Source organism: Primulina tabacum, chromosome 9 (genome assembly GCF_025594145.1).
Source record: "Primulina tabacum isolate GXHZ01 chromosome 9, ASM2559414v2, whole genome shotgun sequence".
Classification (NCBI taxonomy): domain Eukaryota; kingdom Viridiplantae; phylum Streptophyta; class Magnoliopsida; order Lamiales; family Gesneriaceae; genus Primulina; species Primulina tabacum.
In genome coordinates this window covers 29864541-29878211 of record NC_134558.1, presented here as the reverse complement: position 1 = coordinate 29878211, position 13671 = coordinate 29864541, and the positions used below count along the sequence as shown (strand labels likewise).

Below are 13671 nucleotides of genomic sequence, written 5' to 3'. Positions count from 1 at the left end.
AGTGGATTTGGCATCCCATTTCTTTAGGATGAAGATCGTTCCGGACTGTTGGCAATGGGACCGCATGCTTTGTTAGCCATGCTATTACTCATCTACAGGTAATGTTTCATGTTGGGTAGTTGCTGTGTTGTATGGTGCTGCGGATTAGACTCATGGTACATTGTGTTGTATGGTGCTGCGGATTAGACTCATGGTACATTTTTGTAACCTTTTGAATATTCATTGTGGTCTAAGGTGCTTGGATTTGGATTACACTCTTGGTAACCTCGTTTTTTATGCATCAACATTAATTTATTTACAAAATGAGCAAATAAGATGAGTGCATTTGGGTACTTCAACCTGTAGTAGCTTTATATTTCCTCTATGGGTATGATTCAACATGTTCGAAATATTTGAGCCTGATAGGACCAATTGACTCTGTGATTGACACATTTCAGCACCCTGTGTGTGCTGGCAGATGCGTTGGTTGAGCAGAAATCATTATCACTCTTTTGCTTCTCTTCATGGATGGCGGCAGCACTCTTGTATAAAACTCTTCGTTGGAGGTCTGTTCCCACCTTTCTCATTCTTGTTTGCTTTTTGTACACATGCGACATTAGGGAATTGCACAGAGATAACAGTATCTGGTTAACGTGTTATGCCTGCTATGATCTGTATTCCGTTTGATAAAATGCTGGAATGAGAAAAAAAACTCATTTTCAAAAGTTAACATTCAGCCCATGAATCAAATATTTATGTTGTCGAAAAAACCTCTTGTCGAATTTAGTGTCAGAAGAAAATCATATGACCAATGTGTTTTAGAAACCAAAAATTTCACCTCTTATATTAAATCTTGGGTCTATTTCTGAATGGACACCTCTAGTTGACTGGAATCAATGTTTTGTTCATATGGAACTTAGTGATGCCTTCAGTTTCTTCTTTTCTTTTCCTTTCTTCTGATCACAGTATGTATATCTTACAGCTTAAAGACATGCAATAATAAATACAAACAAAATTCCCACACTTATTTACATGTAATTTATTATATTTAGGATGTTGAAGATGTATTAATTACATAATGAATGACCATTGAGTGGAACCTATTATGGAAAAAGGGACCATGTAGAATCTAAGCTCCTTTGATGCTAGTGGACACATTGTATGAATGCTTTTTCATGGGTAATTTGTGTTTAGATACGATTTCTCACCCAAATTCTCAGTGGAGAGTCATCAGTTAATACAATTATGGTCAGTTTAGTTTTACTTGTTTATTTTGTCCCACTTATTCGAAGTACTTCACTATTTTCTTAAGCAACTCACTTGGCACAAAGAGAATTTGTTCCCTTAAAATTATTTGTAATTCCATTTATGTATGACATTTAACCAAATTTTTGAAAGACTAGAAGTGAGAGATCTCATTCTAACCATGATTTTTGTTTTTGATCGATTTTAAGTAAGATAAGGGTCTTGTGATTGGTGATTGTCATGACAAAGTACAAACGGCTCTTTCCTCTTGTGATTGGTGATTGTCATTCCATTTATGTTTTTGATTGTTATTTGTGTCACCTTTTTATCCACCCGTGATCTTGTTCACAGAATGATCGGCGTTGAGTTTAGTTCTTTAAATCCACTTAAGACCTATAATGATTCTTAGGCGGTTTAACCGACTCCCTAGTGATTCTTTTTTATCATACTGATTTCCTTTTCAATGGGCTTTCTCCAACTTCCATGACTTAATGCTCTGCTCAGTTAATGGTTCAAGTGTTACTAGATTGTATCTGTAGTAGATATCTTGTGAAGTTCTGGGTGCTTTTACAGCCTACTCCACGTCACTGCCTTGATCTTTTTCCTCCATAGCCTTAATTTGATTGTCTTCTGCTTCAAGTTCCTTTCTTTTCTGTCCATATAGCATCTTCATTAAATTTGACATTTCTGCTCACCTTTATCTTTCGTATTTCAGGTTGAGAATCCTGTACCCTTTTGTGACTTCATTGTATCCAAGGAAGTTCTCAACTTTCAACTTCTTGTATAATTTGTCTCTCATACTTCTGGATTATGAGTGTAGCACACAGATGCATAAATCCTCCAGTGCTCCATTGATGGCTTGCCACCACACCCCATTTCTAATATAACTTTATGTGTTAGAGCTTTAGTTGACATCAGATTAATGAATAGACAGATTACTGCTTTAGCAAACAAATGTTTCAGTCATGCTCAAGCATCTTGCCATCTTCATTACTGTCGTATTTTTTTCTTACTCAATTCCATTTTGTTGCGGAGCGTACGGAACAGTGAGTTGAGGCTACGGTCCTCCTTTGCCAAAAAGTGTCATGAATTTGCTCGAGACGTGCATTGTTTTATGGTCTGATCAAACAAGCGATGCATTCGTATTTTTTTCGGCAGCATGATTTGTGACAATAAATTGTAGAGCCTCTGAACAGGTTGTACACCTGTTTTTGCAGAGCTTTTGGAAGCTTTCATGGAATATCTAGCCTTAACCAACAAAACTTCTCAGCATGAGTATACTTTCTGCAGTTGGAACGACAGATATTTGCCATGGTTGGAAATCATTCTTCACATCTGCGTAAGAGAGTTGAAAGCTCCTTTGAGTCTTCCACTTGAGAGATTTTTGCATCTAGTTTAGCTGGAACACTCTCAAGGACTTTACTCATCCTTCTTCTATTTGCCAGTTCTACTCCATGAAGTCTGAGTTGCTCACAATCCTCATTAAACCAGTCACTGTCATCCTTCAAATGTCACAGTCTGAAACATTTTAATAAAATCAAACTCTCTTTACAAATTCAATACTTCAATTTATTTGGTTTCATCACAGACCTGGAATTTTTCTTCAACTGATCCTAAGCTTGTTTTGTAGTTTCACAAAATGGGCTCTAAGACTGATGGATTGAAAAAAAAAGACTGATGGATCGAATGCAGTCAATGTCTTGTACTTTATAGTATTCTCCTCCCTGTGTTGATGGAGTTGTTCATTGTAGGATTGCCTCTTAATGGTATTTACTACCCAGACTGGGTAGTAGTTTCTCTGTTGAAGCTTGAAGGTGAAGGGGTAGAAAACCTCTGAGCACCATTAAATTTCTTTCGAGTGTTTTCTTTAATGTTCAAGCTTTTTGGTTCTCTCTTACCCTCGTAGTCATTAAAGATTTAAATTGCTCTAAACACCTTATTGAAATAATTTAAAGAATCTACAGATCGATTATGTTTTATCATTATATTTTTTTGAGCGAAGCAGATGGATAAATTTTGAGAAACCTTAAAACACATAAGTTGGGTCTATTGAATATTTTTTGGTCTATTAGAGATAGATATCTGGAATACAGATAATGAGCTTGTTTATGTTTTCTCCATGATCAATGTATTTTTGGATAGGGTTTCGAGGCTTGTTTTGAGGGAACCTCGTGATCTCACATTCAATATTTGATTTTAGAATTATGAATATTCTTATTCCTTGCAATAATACTAGAAATTTGCAGTGATTCCTTTATCCATGGCTTGAATGCATGCAATATTAAAAAAAAAAAATAAAAATCCTTCTGATTAATTTCTTTTTTCTGAATCTTCCAGCACTTAATCCTTGATTTCAGCCTGCCTCCCCTTGGAAATCGTGATTGTCCTCAAGCACGAAAAAGAGATATTCCACAATCTTCCAACATGCTATTCTTAAAAATTCTCCACCACTTCAAGAACAATTGTTATAGGAGTATCTCAAGGATTAAAAGCAAATGACGGTAATTCTTCCTACTATAACTTTGGACGATCTTGTTCCCATTTGAGGAGCCAAGGTTCGTCAAAGCAAATGACGGTAATTCTTCCTACTATAACTTTGGACGATCTTGTTCCCATTTGAGGAGCCAAGGTTCGTCATCAGACTCAAAGTGGAAAGAGGTCAATCCTTCCTTGTCTTTCTCCGCTCTGTGTTGGTGTCGAAAAAACTTTTAACATTAACTAAGATATCTCATCAGGTCTGATTGGCTATTGACCGGGGAAAATCTAGCTTCAAATTTTGAGGTATTTTTGATAAGTCACCTTGTCTCAATGTCTTTCAGAATGCTGGTCGGTGGGGGCCCCATTGATTGCTGCTGTCTTTGCCTCGGTCTTCTTCCAATCGCATGGTTGATAGAGATTTGGATATCTCTTCCACCACTTCATGAAATTATACATTTTTTTTTGGTTGCTCTCATGATTATGTCTGCTGAGGAAAAAACTATTTTACTTGATAGGACTTTCTTATGATACCAATGAAACCATTTTGAATGATGCGTTTGAGAAATGTGAAGTAATTGAATGTAGGCTGATGGACCTAACATTAACACCACAACATGTGAAATCATCAATGAAGGAAAATGACGTCCTTTTTAGCAGCTAAGGTAATATGCAACCGAGCAAGTGGGAAATCAAAAGGATATGGATTTGTAAATCACTGTGGAGAAGGCAGCCTATAAAGCCTTAAATGAAATGAATGGTGAGGTATACTCCAGTTTTTACAGTTTCTGCTTACTCGCCTCACTACATCTTCTTTGAAGTCATTAAAATTTCTTTCCATGTTTGTTTTTTTTGTTGCTGGATGGCAGAAATATCCGTGTCCATCAAGCCGATGGAGGATGAAGGGAACAAAAGTCAGGTTATATATTCTCAATGTTTCTAATATTTAACTTAGTTATTCCTGATCTTTAAATAGTAGAAATATAATCACAAGTTAATGCAATGCAACAAAATATTTATGTGGCTTCATCTTAAGACCTACATCTATGATACAATGCCAGACCTAAAACTAGGTCAACTTGATGCTTTTCTGTACAAGTTTTATTCGATCCAATTAGTTAATGTGCGTTTGAGATGAACTTGCTGAATTGATTTCAACTGTTAGTCTGTTTTGCAGAAGTTAACCTTGGCTGATACTTTCTTTAGAATCATTTCCTGGTCAAGTATTTTTACCGCTAAAAATAAATATATGAGAGAAAAAACTTCTATATTAATTTTATGTATACAGTACATGTTTATATAGGCCACAAGTGATGCAACAATTCCCAAAAAATCAGAGAAATATAATATCCTACCCCCTCATGCTTGACAATATATGTTGATGAAGCCAAGCTTGTTAACAAGAAATTCATGACTTTTTTCTGTTGGTCCTTTTGTGAGTAGATCAACAAGTTGATTGGATGTATGTATTCAATGCTAATAATCTCTTCATCTAGCTTGTCTTTGATGAAAGTCGATCTACTTACACATGTTTGGTTCTATCGTGATGGACATGGTTGTGAGCTATACTGATAGTTGATTTGTTGTCACAATTGAGCCGCATGTGATCTTTGCGTTTTATTTTCAGTTCTTTCAATACTCTCTTAATCCAGATAAACTCACAAATTCCAATGTGATATGGCTCTACATTCGGCTTCTGCATAGCTCCTTGCAACAACTAATTGTTTCTTGCTCCGTCATGTCACTAGATTTCCCCATACCTCTGTGCAATATCTTGATATTGACTTCCTATCAGTAATTGAACCAACCCAATCTGCATATGTAAGTGTACTCACTCTTCGTTTATCATTCTTTGTGAAGAGTAAGCCTTTCCTCGGAGTTTGTTTCAAGTATTTGAGAATTCTATAGACTACATCCAGATGACCTTGACAGTTTACACAGTGATTACATATACTGACTTACTAGGCTGACTACAAATCCAATGTCGGGTCGAGTGTGTGAAAGATAGATAAGTTTCCCGACAAGACGCTGATATCATCCTACGTCCACTAATTTCCCTTCGAACATTTTTTGTTTATTCCCCAACTCGATTGTTGTTCTACTCGGCTTACATCCAAACATGTCTGTGTTTTCCAACAAGTTCAAAATATATTTTCTTTGAGAAACAAAAATGCCTTTTTGTTCCTAGAAATTTCCATACCCAAGACATATCTCAAAGTTCCAATGTCTTTAACCTCGAATTCCTTTGCCATCATACAGTTCACTTTTTCCATCTCTTGACTATCGTCTCCAGTTACAATGATGTCATCCACATATAGATGATAATGGTGATCTTCTCTTTCTCATAGTGTGTGACAAATAGTGTATGATCTGCTTGCCTGTGATTGTATCAACTATCCAAACTTCTTGATGACTCTGAAAAATCTATCAACCATGCATGTGAAAACTGTTTCAGTTCGTAATGAGACTCGTTGAGTTTGCAAACCATCTGTTTTCTCAATTTGGCCTCAAAACCAGGGGGTTGGCTCCTGTAAACTTCCTCTTCGAGATTACCATGTAGGAATGCATTTTTTTATCTCAAGTTGTTATAAAGGCCAATCAATATTAGCTGCCAATGATAGAAGAATTCTTACAGTATCAAGCTTAGCAACTAGGTCAAACGTTTTGGTGTAGTCAATACTTTGGCAATTGCGCAAGCTTTGTGCTTCACGATTGAGTCATCTGCCCCATACTTTACCCTAAATACCCATCGACATCCCACCGTGTTTTTTCCATGTAGTACTTCTACCATGTTCTAGGTATTGTTCTGCTTAAGGCACACATTTCCTCTAGCACTGCACCTTTCCACTCAGGGAACATCTAGAGCTTCTTGAACTGACCTAGGAATAGTTATACTTGACCACTTTGAAGTAAAAGCACGCAAGGAAGGAGAAAGAAAGAGAAATTTGGTCGAGTGCATGATCCTTGCACCTTACCAATAGCTATGAGAATATCAATATCACAAGCGATACTTGGCTGAAGATCTACTATCGGTTTGAGATCTTGTCTGTGATTAGGACTCACTACGTTTTTAATAACTCGAGATTTTCGTCTTGAATAGACGTATCTTGGTTGAGCTGTTAATTCTCCTGTTTCTGACATTTGAGGGGTAGACACTGAAGAGGTAGGTTCTGACACTGGAAAGGGTGTTATTTGAGGGCTGATGGAATCAGGATAGACTAGTGTCTGGGCTAATATCGATAAGAAGTGTTGTCTCCCAACAAGCTTCATTTTCTAAGCTCCCCCTCTGAAACGTAGTTGAGGGGAAATAAGGAGTATTCTCAAAGAAGGAGACATCACAACATACAAAAGTTTTTTATTTTTTGAGGACAATTACAACAATACCCATTACCCCTTATAGGTAGAAGAATATCCCAAAAACAAAATTATTTTGACAGCCCAAGGATCAAGTTTACTTCGATGCTAGTCATGAATGTTCACAAATGCGCTACATCTGAAAGTCTTAAGCAGAAGTTTAGTGGAAGCGGATATGTGAGGAAAGGGAAGTCAAGAGGGAAATGAGTGCTGAAATTTAGGAGATGACTAGGTAGGCAACTAATAAGATAGTCAACTGTAAGGACCACATCCACACAAAGGAACTTAGACACATTCATTGTGAACATTAGAGCACGGGCATCATCTAATAGATGATGGGTTTTTCTTTCCGAGTTTGAATCATCATGTGGAACTTTTGGAAAATAGTAGCGGTATCATATTTATCCTGGAGAAGGTAAACCCATGTAACTCGGTGTGTGATCGTCAATGAAAGTTAAAAATCATCTTTTGCCATTACGATTTGGAATTTGTGATGGAACCCTAATGTCACTATAAATTAGTGAAAATGGGGCAGATGGTGTGTATGATTTTGGTGAGAAGGAGACACGAGAATGTTTGGCAAGTCCATTATGAAATGTTATACGTTTATGTTTGTTTTGTTTAAGAAATGTTCTGCATAAAGGGGTCGTTCTTTTAGGGGTGTCAAAATGCAACACGACTCGTCAACCCAACACGAAAAAAATCAGGTTTGGGTTGGTAATTTTCGGGTTCGGGTTAGTGCCATGTTAGACGGGTTTCGGGTTGGGTCGCGGGTTGACCCGAAAACTTACCTATATTTTTATATATTATATGTTTGAACAAAATTTATTGTATATTTATATGATAAATTTTCATCATTTAATATTTATTTTGTATATTTTTTATTTTTTAACAATTGTTTATTTGATTTAGTAAATATACTTTAATTTTTTACATTCAAACTTTCAAATTTAAATCGGAAATTTTGTTATTATGTGTTTAAATTAAAATAGTATTATTATTTTTTATTTTTTTGAATTTTTTTCATTAATTTTTTTTAAAAATAAATAAAATTCGGGTTAGGCTGGTTAGACGGGTTCGTGTTCGTGTTAGGGGTTTTCGAGTTGCTTCGGATTCGGGTTGAAAAAAAAATTTCGCGGGTTGACTCGAAACCCGACCCGATTGACACCCCTACGTTCTGCCATGATCTAATATTTTTCTAAAAATTACATGGATATTTATTTTGTAAATCGTGTTATATGTCGTGTTCAATCGGTTCAAATTTGCTGAATGTTTTCTCAAACACTCATTCCTTATATCCTTATCTTCCCCATATAAGAACGAAGATGCACAGCAAAATCAATTTTGAGGCTTTTGATAATGCTATGTTCAAGTTGCTGTTTCATTTTGTAATTACAGTTTTATTTTCTGAGATAAACTAGTTTGGATGAATCTTATGCTGAGAGGCTTTTTTATTCAACGTTTAATTGTTAAATGTCGGTGTCATCAGCTCCGGGAACGTGGCATGAAACCGGACCTCCACAAAAGCATCATGTGGGGATAGGAAAGGGTCCCGGGCAACAATCCTTCCTCGGACATCATCAAGCTCTCGGTTGAGATATGCCAGGAAGTCGAACACCCTCTCCTTTTCGAGATGCAGTCTAAGTTTCACACTGCATTCAACAACATGGAGAATTGTCTTCAAAAAATAAATCCAGTTCTTGCCATAAATCTTGAATGTCAGAGAAGTATTGTGTGACTGAATGTGAGCCATGTTCCATTTCTTTCAGCTTCGACCAAAGTTCGAACACTTGAGAGGCATTCCCAAGTTCAGAGTACATTTTTTGGGCAACATCCCATACCTCTTTCGTTGTTTTGAACCACAAGTAGATGTGGCTGATGGCAGAATCCATCGAGCTCACCAGCCACGCAAGAACAATGGAATTTTCAGCCAGCAGGCTTCATATGAGGGATTGGTATTGGCTGGGGCAGGAGGTTCGCCGTTAATAAACCCTAATTTACCCATGACACAAATCACAATCTTGACAGATTGTGCCTACTGCAGATGTTGCCACCATTGAGATGATGGGTTGTTATTTGAAAGGATGAGATATCACTTATTGAAAGAGAAGCGAGGACAAGAGATTTTTCGGTGGTGGAGTTGCCGGACACGTTCGAAGACTTGGTCCAGTCGGTGGACATGGTTATGTGGAGGTGCGTTTCTGTCGTAAGAAAAATAAGGAGACGGGGGTGGAGACGGATCCAACATTAAGGCTCTGATACCATATGAAAATAAAGATATGAGAGAAAAAGACTTCTATATTAATTTCATGAGTACAGATTTAAGCTATCCTAACAAATTACAACAACTATTATCGAACATTTAACTGAATCATAAGATATGCTTGATAGACTTTATCTACAGTCTGCATGGTAACTTACGTCTTTTGTTTTCAATGATGAATTTTTCTTGCATTTCTATCTGTTGATCCCTCGATTTTTTCGACTTGTAATACTTCGAAAATAAATGCAGAAAAGAGTCGGGAGATCAAAGAAGCTGAAGGAGAACAGAAGATATCTAGCTGTGATCATGATTGATTCTTTTCTGGTTCTTTCATTTCGTTCTGTAGCAAATTCTGTTATGGCTTAATAGAAATGGAATGATTGGTTTTGGATAATCGTTGCCTACACATAATTCAATTAACTTGATAAACTGCCATTTCATTATGTTGCAATTTAGCAATGGTTTCGTTCCTTTCCGTTGTCTCTTTACTGCCGTTTTCTAAGTTTCAGTTGTCTGTTTTGAAGCCATCTTCATCATGGCCACGGCGGCCTATTTGGGGTGGGTATTGACTCGCCCAGATCCGTGTTTCTTTTTTTCAAGGTGAAGCAGTAATTGTGCAAAGTGCTTCTCAGAGGGCAACTCACCAGTTCTAAAGCTTTGGTTATGTGTTGGGTTGAAATTAGAGGTAATTTTCTGCTCGAGTTATGAGTAAAGGCTATATTTCTTGATAGCTATCAAAACATATTAGAAACGCATTGCTTGTAAAGGGATTGCCTTTATTCTTTTGAATCAAAGTTCTAATTAGGCTTGCATGCCCTGCCTCCTAGTGCAATGAAGCATATCCAAAACTTGAGCAGATGAGCGATTCAATGTATTAAAGGATGCCAATAAAATTTAAAGTTTCCTTTTGATTCGAAACAGTGGCTGACTGTCCTCTGGATTCGTCCTAAACGTGCACGAAAAATGCGCTCGTATTTTCCAGTAAATATTTGATATTTTCATGAAATGTTCTGATTGTAGTTAATTTGTATTCTGGTATGTATACATGTGATTTTGTTGATGTAAGTACATTGAGCAAGGAGTGAGTGTTTATCTACTATCTTCAAGTCTTATTAGCTATATTTTGTTCAGTTGGATTTTATATGAGAAATTTGAGGGAGAAAACTATAATGTTTTCAACAATATGTTAGTGATATTATATCAATTAAATGAAATATTAATGTACATTATTATTGATTGATAAAAGTTTTAAAAAAAGGACATATATGTGAATAATAATTGTGCTTTGAACTGCAGACTTGAAGGTTACTGGATAAGATGATTTGATGAAAAAAACTTTGAAACAAATAGTCGAATAGATTTTTTGAAATTATGTTTGCCAAACGTTTGAGTTATTATAACTAAAAGTGAAAGGAATAGAAGAAAGATAAATTATTAACATGTGAAAACAAAAAACTCTTATGAAAATGCGTTCACTAGTCAATTTCGGAATGAATTTTTGATTCGATGCGATCTATAAAAAATATTAATTTTTTTATATCAAAAAATTTAATTTTCATTGTCGATTAGTCTGTCTCACCTATATAATTATGTGATATCATATAATATACACCTACTCCTTAATCAATTAATATAAACATACATACTAATGTATGATTGTTTGATTATTTAAATACTGAAAAGGTCTTTTGTCCTAAAATATCAAATATAAGCATTGATTAAAGATTAATTAATAGAAACATACGTACCAATGTGGATATATTATATCTATTGATGATTGTTTGATTATTTAAACATTCAAAAGGTCTTTGGTCCTAAAGTACCATATATGAACATTGATGAAAGATAATGCGATCGATCTTTTCATTAGGCCATTATCGATATCAAAATTGAAAATGTAGCATGTAATATCAGACAACAAAGAAAAGATTTCAAGTGATGCTTGTAAGAGGAAGAACAATCAACAAATAGCGATGGTGTCATATTCTTTTTCCCATCGGATTATTTTTCAATGAGGTTTCAAAGAAGCACATCCATCATCTGAAAGACATTTAAGAGAAGTATATATTGATGTATTCCTTTTCTTTTGTTTATATTTTTCCCACTAAGTTTTACTATCAAGATTTTAATGAAGCAATACTCGAATCTCCGAATCTTCCCCAATAATCTATCGCAAGATATTTCTTTGATGAAATATTTGTTACATGAATAACCATCTAAGGGTAGTGTTATAAATGGGTAGATTTTTAGATGATTATGATTAATGCTATGGAAGTAAATAGATCTTTCTGTGTAACACTTCCAAACATGTATCACTCAATTGTTCCATGTGCATAGAAATCTTTGGTTGAGGTAAGAATTGATTCCTGAGTCATTATCTGAATTATCTCATCTCCTTTCTCTTGTATATTCTATTAAATTTGTAACAAGTAACAATTTACCAGTCAAATTTATTATACACGATTGAAAATTGCGATTTTTTGCTCTTAAAAATTTTGGTTATATACATTGTTAAAATCGGATCTTAAATATATATATTTCAATATTGGTAATTTTAAATATTTTTCATCAAGATGTTGATATGACATTTCACATATAAGAATCAATCAACATTAGATCAGCGCTACATTGGAAAAAAACTATAATTATCCTCATATTGTGTTTGGATTTAAAGATTTAATTTTGAATAATCAAGCAACGGGATTGGATTCAAATTGTTATATTAAATTAGAACTTTAAATTCAATATTGCAGTAAAAAAAAAAAAAAAACCATAAGCAGTAGCCAGAAAATGTCATTCTACATTAAAAAACATCACTAAAATACAACTAAAAAAATCATTTAGTACGAAGCTATCACATGTGGATTGATTTGCATGGAAATTGAATTTGGTGATACATTTCCGAGTAATTGATCTGTCTTTAATCTTTAATCCAAATATATGTGATTGTTTGTCGCTTTACCAAAAGTTATAGTTGATGTTAACGACGTAAATCAGATATTTTAAACCGTACATCAACACAAGTGACAAGTTTTGATTGCTCTACCCAATAGGAAAAATTATTGCACCCCAACAATATCCCTCACAATAATTACACTCTTTGCAATCAGTGAGATTTGAATCCGTGAACGTGACTCTGATATCAATTGTAGGACCAAGCTCTTTCCGTTTTATTAAAAGTTATAGCTGATGGTAATGATACAACTGAAATATTTTAAAACGTACAACATCTCAATCTTCACGTTTCGATTGTTCTACACAGCAAAGACAATTATTACACCCAATAATTGCACTCCTTTCAATCAATGAGAATCGAACCGCGATCTTTACTCTATTACTAATTGTAGGACCGAAAGCTTGTCATGTTTTACAAAAATGTATAGCTGGTGATAACGATGCAACTCAAATATTTTAAATCATACAACAGATCAAACATAACGTTTCGATTGTTCTACATAACATGGACAATTATTACACCCCAACATACTACATGTACAAATCTTTATATTTTATTTTTATCATATTATTATTACAAAATGATGCGATTATTTGACCACGAAAATCAAACACACTTGAAAATAGAGTCACGTCATCGATTCGATGAAACAAAGAAAAAAGTTGTGTTGTCCCGATCTTTTTGAACAAGTAAGGTTGTAATATTCACATCTAAATTACGAAAAATTTAGCAGCAAATATTAACGAAGATAACAATCGATCTCAAGCGAACCTTCAAAGAACCCGTCTTTCACAATTCGAGTGAAGAACAATCGACAAACGCCAAAAAATGTTAAACTTTGATAAGTTTGATTTGAGAAACATACAAAGGTGTATACAAAGACAGGCTTTGAAATTTGAGAGAAAAACTCACAAAATATTATAAAAACTCAATCATTAATTGTTTACAATGAATAAAATTCGTCCATATTATGTACAAATCTAAAGGATATCAAAAATCTAGTTACCAAATTATTTGAACTCTAAACTAGGTAACAAAAAATTATTCTCGCAGGCAGTGCGCTGGGGCAGTATAGTTTGACCGCCATAGTGCCCAGGGTTCTGGAATTCTGCAGCTTAGACAGTGTTTGGGGCGCTGGGGAGGTATTATTTGGTCGCCCTAGCGCGGGGCTCTCGGGTCCCTATTATTGATTTGGCTTCATCTTCATAATTTATCACTTGAATAACATTGAAATATCTTCCAACTTCATTGCTATGCATTCCGAATTCTTTGAAGTTTCGAATCGCAAGATTTAGCACATCATGTCTGGCCAGATTCATATCATACTCTCCTTCTTCAAAAAGATTTGTCCTCAAATTTTGGCTACCTATTCAAAAACGAAGCAAGTTAGTAATAAAAA

The 13671-nt window shown here is 35.0% G+C and overlaps 1 long non-coding RNA gene across 1 annotated transcript; it reads left to right on the top strand.

Annotated features, from left to right (window-relative positions):
• Positions 1–161: 161 nt before the first annotated feature.
• On the top strand, positions 162–10409 carry LOC142555144 (uncharacterized). Its single transcript, XR_012822347.1, has 5 exons — positions 162–193; positions 406–545; positions 2442–4464; positions 4569–4618; positions 9566–10409. It is a non-coding gene; the product is annotated as an uncharacterized LOC142555144 (long non-coding RNA).
• Positions 10410–13671: the final 3262 nt, after the last annotated feature.